The sequence below is a fragment of the Rhinolophus ferrumequinum genome, chromosome 15, assembly GCF_004115265.2.
Source record: "Rhinolophus ferrumequinum isolate MPI-CBG mRhiFer1 chromosome 15, mRhiFer1_v1.p, whole genome shotgun sequence".
In the NCBI taxonomy this organism is placed as follows: domain Eukaryota; kingdom Metazoa; phylum Chordata; class Mammalia; order Chiroptera; family Rhinolophidae; genus Rhinolophus; species Rhinolophus ferrumequinum.
Genome location: NC_046298.1, coordinates 46,769,690 through 46,776,052, shown reverse-complemented (window position 1 = coordinate 46,776,052; position 6,363 = coordinate 46,769,690).

Genomic DNA, 6,363 nt, shown 5'->3' with positions numbered 1-6,363 from the left:
TCAGTATGTCTTTGCTTGATTTTGCTTTGGAAAATGAAGGCTCTGACCTTTGTTACAGATACTGGTTTTTCAACTGGAGGTTCTAAGGCAGGCCTCAGTTCTGTAGGTTTCCATTTTATTCCAAAGCCATGTCTGACATACTCTCATGTCTTTGTTGTATTTTCAGAAGAAGTAAGAGTCATAATTAATAGATGTTCAAGTGTCTGCAAATTCTAAGATAGAACTCAGCACAATTTAGAACCCAGCACAATGATAACTAAAATATTTTCAGTGACGTATGCACTCAGAAACAATAGCTTTTATATGAGTTTGCATCATTGGGCGTGTTTGTCCCCATAGTATTTTGTAAACACACAAAAATTCATCCACAAATAGATGCATATATTTAATGGAAAATATTTAATTTCAGTGACATTAAAATTTTTCCACTGTCACTTTGACCATGTACATCATGACTCACCCCTTTTTTGCCTCTCCCCCAGTTCAAGCCATTGTTTCTCAGTCTAGTTGTGTAGGACACAGCTCCCTGGCCCATGTTGGTATTATGAGCCTTGCGCTCCAACACACTCACCCCCCACGAACCCTAGCCCTTCCCACCCCCCAGCTGAGGCAGTCTGTTGCCAGTCATTGGTCGGCCACTCACAGCAGCTCACGGCAGCTCTCGCCGGCTGCTGGCCACTCACACTGGCCACCAGCCAATCATAGCGGCACTTGGTAGCCCACGGCAGCACTCAGCAGCTTACGCCAGCTCCAGCTGCTCAGGGCAGCCCTGCTCCAGAGAGAGCTGTTGTTCACAACCTTAGCTGTAGAGGGCGCAGCTCACTGGCTCATGTGAGAATTGAACCAGTGACCTCGGCATTAGGAGCACGGCGCTCCAACTGCCTGAGCCACCAGGCCGGCCCACATCATGACTTTTTAAAGATATGGGTGTACACATAAAATGTAAAAGTTATTTGATCCATTCCATTTTGGTACATTGTTGTTTCCATTACTCTTTTCACTTGCAAAGTCTGCTATGATGATTTGTTGATGATTTTCTCTGAATATTGGCCTTGTATGTATCTTCCTTGTAGATAAATTCTGTGTCAGAAAAACTAGGTTAAATCCTATGTTCTATTTACTGGATATTGGACAATTTTTTTTTTTAAAGATTTTATTGGGGAAGTGGAAAAGTGCATATTTCCAGGACTTTATTGGGGAACATTGTGTTTTCCCCAGAACCCATCAGCTCCAAGTCAAGTTGTCCTTCGATCTTAGCTGTGGAGGGTGCAGCTCAGCTCCAGTCAACGTTTTCAATCTAGTTGTAGGGGGCGCAGCCAACCATCCCATGTGGGAGTTGAACCGGCAACTTTGTTGTTAAGAGCACGCGCTCTAACCAACTGAGCCATCCGGCCACCCCTGGACAAACATTCTTATTAAAGAATAATAATATTGCTCTCCTAGAGTATTTTTCTAGATTTATGCATTAATATCTGAAAAAGCGAGAATAATGTCTCAAGCTATCCAGTGTTCAGAAAGGAATGATCCCCCATTGTTGCTATTACAGAAGAACCTGTTCTTGCTGTGAAGCCCTTTCCTTCCCAAGTCAGTCATTACATCTTCCCATGCGTTTTACTGCTCTCGTATTAAAAAGTGTAACCCTGATACCTGACGGTAGGTTTGCTAGGGAAACTCCTGTAGAGGAATCTGCTTTTATTGTAAAAAGACAAGTCACCTCAAGGATTGTAGAAAACTAAAATAGGATTTAGAAAAAGAAAGGAAATAGAGGCAAGCATAGAGCTGCTCCCAGGACTGTGAGAGCATTTCACGTTCTTACTAATACTCAGGCTACTTTATCTGTTAACACCACCCAACTAAGTTGCCCTCTCCCATGGAGTAAAGCTTCTGTACAAATGGTAAGGCATCAATCAATGTCTGTTTAACTCAGAACCTATTCCTCTCCAGTTAGGAAATGCTAAGGGGCAACATCTATTTTTACTACTCAAATCTGCCCCAATTCACCTGATAGTATGAGACTTTCTAACCAATGATACTCACATATCCTCCCAGAAGGGTGAAATGTATTTAGGACTAAATGAATCAGATTGGGAAAATAATGATTTTAAAAGAAACTATATGAGAGGAAACTAGTCTTGATACTGATAGAATGTTTGTTACAGGACATTCCAGTACAAGTTTAGGCTTTTTCCAGTACAGATATTGATGCGGAATATTAAGTCAGCCACTCCTAGTAAAATAACTGTTGACAATACTTTGCCTCTACCTAATATTTGCCGATATCCTTTGAGGCCTGATATACCAGCTGGCATTAGCTCATTGTACAAGATTACCTTTAAAAGGGGGGCTTATAATTCCATGTAGGAGCACCTGTAATTCTCCTATCCTTCCCGTAAAGAAACCTGATAGGACAGGATGGAGATTTGCACAGGATCTCAGAGCTATAAATAGATATTCTGTGTTTCCAAATCCACATACCCTATTATCAGCTATTCCTGTGTGTATTACCAATATTTTTCAGTGATAGATTTATGTGGTGCCTTTTTCAGCATTCCTGTAAAAAAAAAAAAAAAAAAGACAGGAAATACCTCTTTGCTTTTCCACCTGGGAAGATCAGAGTTTACTTGGACAGTAATGCCCCAGGGGTATGGAGAGACCCACCTATTTCTCTTAGATACTAAAAGCTGATTTGAATAATGTTGAATTTCCCAGAAATTCTACTCTAATCCAATATGTGGATGATTTATTCTTACGCTCTAGAGATCAGCCCAACAAGCTTAATTAATTGATCTCACAGGAGCTTGTAAATTAGCCAAAGATCAAATAGCCAGTATTTACACTGATAGTTGCTATACCTTTGGTGTAGCTCACAATTTATTGTGGAAGAAGTGAGGCTTCTTAACTTCCTCAGGGCAGCCCATAAGAATGAAAAAAGAGGTTGCAGAATTTAAATTAAATGTCATACAGCAACTGAAACAATTGGCAATTATCAAAATTCCAGGACATTTTAAGGCTGCCATGATAGAAGGAAAAGAAAATAATTTAGCTGATAGTGCAGCTAGCCCGGCAACAATAAACAGCCAAATTATCCAGACTTGAGAATATTTCTTCTCTCTATTAAATCAATAAAAGACTTTTACAGTTCCAATGGGCAGCTGCAGAATAAAAGAAAATATGGCAACAAAGGGGGAAACTTTGACCCAAACAGATATAGCTTAGCATGTACATGAGCTAACACATTGGGGTCTTGGAAAAATGGTTTCATGGAATAAAGAATATTATTAGAATCCTCCTACTGTAGCTCATAAGGTGTATAGCAGATGTTCTATCTGTCCAAAATATACCCCTGGAAAATCGCTCCATGGGTCCCAAGGACATTTCCCATCTCCTTTAGGTCCATTTGAGGTACGGTAATTAGATTTTATCCAAATACCACCATCTCAAGGATACAAATATGTATTAGTCATGATTCGTATGTTGTCTCACTGGGTTGAGACATTCCCTTGCAGGACAGCAACAGCCTTAATGGTAGGCTTAAAATAATAATAAAGAATAAATAATAATAAAGAATCCTCAACTAGAGAATTCCCTGTGAGTTACTTGGTAACTGAGGGACTCATTTCACTGAGCCAATGATACAAGCTATTTGTAATATTTGGCTTATTTTACAGGATTTTCATTGTGTTTATCACCCCAGTCCTCTGAATTGGTAGAATGTACAAATGGTAAATTAAAACTAGGTAAATTTTCAGAAGTTTTCAATCTCCCTTGGCTAAAAGCTCTTCTCAGAGTGTTTCTCAACCTGAGGTATTCCTTTTGGTAAACACAGCCTTTCTCCTCATTAGTCATTGTTCACATTATGCAAAGGGACATATGAACCAACCTTGCTAAAAGGAGACATTCTACATTATTATCAAGGGCTTATCAATTATCTTAAAGAAATTACTAAATTAGTAACTGATACACTTCAGTGTGCTCCTGGGAGACGAAAACTTCAAAGACCATGACTCACCACCAGGAAGTTTTGTCCGTTGGACAAGATAAATTAAAGACTTTCCAACCTTGTCGGAAGGGACCTATCAGTGGGCATCAAAGAGTCCTCAAAGATGAGAAGCCACTGACATCAGGGTTAGACAGCTTTCCAAAGATGTCGAGAAGGCCTGTATACTTGCATAATTGATATTGAACTTAACCATTTATTTGATTGTCTTTACCTGTCTGCTAATATTAGTAATAATGATAGTTATGCTTGTTCTTTAGGCTTTTCTCAAACCCTGTACTTATATAGCCCAACTGTTAATAATTGCTAAAGGCATATAAGGTACGTTTTTTTATCAATAATATTTTTTACGGTTTTGAAATTTAGAAAGAATGTTATTATAGAAGGAAGAAAAGGGCTGTGTATATTTTTGAGAGAAGTTAAAAGGAAGTAGTGTGACCTAGTAAGTTGATTATTTCTGAATAAGGAAGAGGAGACAAACTGAGGATAAGTGAAGGTGTGGACTGGCCAAATAATTCTCCAGGTAATCCACCAAAAGAAACAGAACCACCAAGGAGTGCATATATGCACATCGGCCAGTCTCCAATCCGACTGTCCATGTAGAGAAATGTCCAGGGCCCAGCATGGCTTCCCCCTTTATTTCCATCCTTTCCCCAGAAGTTTCCAGAGTTCAACAGGAAGTAAAGACTACAGAGTTAACGAGGAGCCCAGCTCCACCCATAATCTTCCCAGCTCTGCGGTTAAGCATCTTAAGAGGCCAATTCACTTTTATTATTCCCCCTTCTTGATCAAGATCTTTTCTCTAAAACCATCATTGATGAACAGTCAGGTCTTCTACTCTCAGGTTTTTCAGTGTCCAGCCTTTTGTCCCTCGATGTCTGTTTAGCCTCTAGTCCCTCAATGTCAGAAGGGCCTCTTCTGGGTGTCGTCTATTACATCATGGGGAAGAGTGCATGGATTGGGAAACAGCTGGTGTCCAGTGTCAACCACTATCAGAAGCAGAGCTTAAATAGATCAAAGTTAAAGATAGAACAACATAGCAACCTAGCTTGTGTGGCAGGTGTAAACCAGGAACTCAAGCTCCTTAGAGGTCACCTGTTTTAAATATTGACAGCTTTAGCTTTAGGTTACCAGACTGTATGCTTTTCCAGTCAGGATTTGGTGCCTTCTTTAGGTGTGACACATGTATCCAAGAAGCTACTCACTGCAGTTTAGCTGCACAGGGGTTAATCAACAGTACCTGGTAAGGGCCCTTCCAGCATGGCTGGAGGAAATCCTTTTTGAGGTGTCTTTTTTAATAAACAATCTCCAGGTTGTAAAGTATGAATTTTTAGTTTTTCATTTCTCTGGAGTATATGGTGAAATGATTGTTTGACTAAAGCATGATTATTGTTGATAGAATCAATTAAGCCTTTACAATACTCAAGTATGTCTCCTTTCACCAACTGTGGATCAAGAGAGGCAAGGGCCAGATGCATAGGGCGTCCTATGATTATCTCAAAAGGTGAGAGCTTATGAGTCCCAAAAGGAGTAGATCTGAGATTTAAAAGGACTAATGGCAATACTTTGGGCCAAGGTATTTGAAGAGATTCCAAAGATTTTGCTAATGAGTCTTAATAATACCATTAGTGCGTTCAACCAATCCTGAAGATTGAGGATGGTAAGCACAGTGAAAATGTTGTAGGACTGACCAAACAGCACAGACTTGCTTTAGCACCTGACCAGTGAAATGGGTTCCTCGATCACTATGTAGTTCAAGAAGAGTTCCCCATGTAGGAATAATCTTTTTTAACAGTACTTTAGTCACTGTAGATATATTAGCTTGTATGCAAGGGAAAGCTTCAGTCCAGTGAGAAAATATACATATCATGACTAAAACATAGTTGTATCCACGAGATGGGGGAAGCTGTATGAAGTCTAGTTGTCAGACCTCAAATGGTCCATTTGGCAATTAAAAATGTCCAGGGGCAGTGTGAATAGGCTTCCCTGAGTTATACTTTGGGCAGGTGGGACACCTGAGGTCGACACTTTTTGCAGCCTTATTAATATTTCCACATCAATATTGGTGCAGGAAAGCTACCTTCTTTCAGTTGACCAGTGGTTCAACATATGTATAGTGGTTAAGAGTGGGAATTTTTTAGAGTTTCTGGTAGGACTAGGTGTTATTGGGTCCGAACCAGAGTCTCTTCTCTTTATTAAACCGACAATTGTTGGATTTCCAGTTATGTGTTCCTTCTTCAGAAGCTGATTGTTGGGCTTCTCTGGCCAGTTTTTCTAAGTTATCAACTGGAGAAGCTTCTCTCTAGACCATGACAGAGGTTTTATGGCTGTTGATGCCTTTAAAGGCAGCATTTTTAGCAGAAATA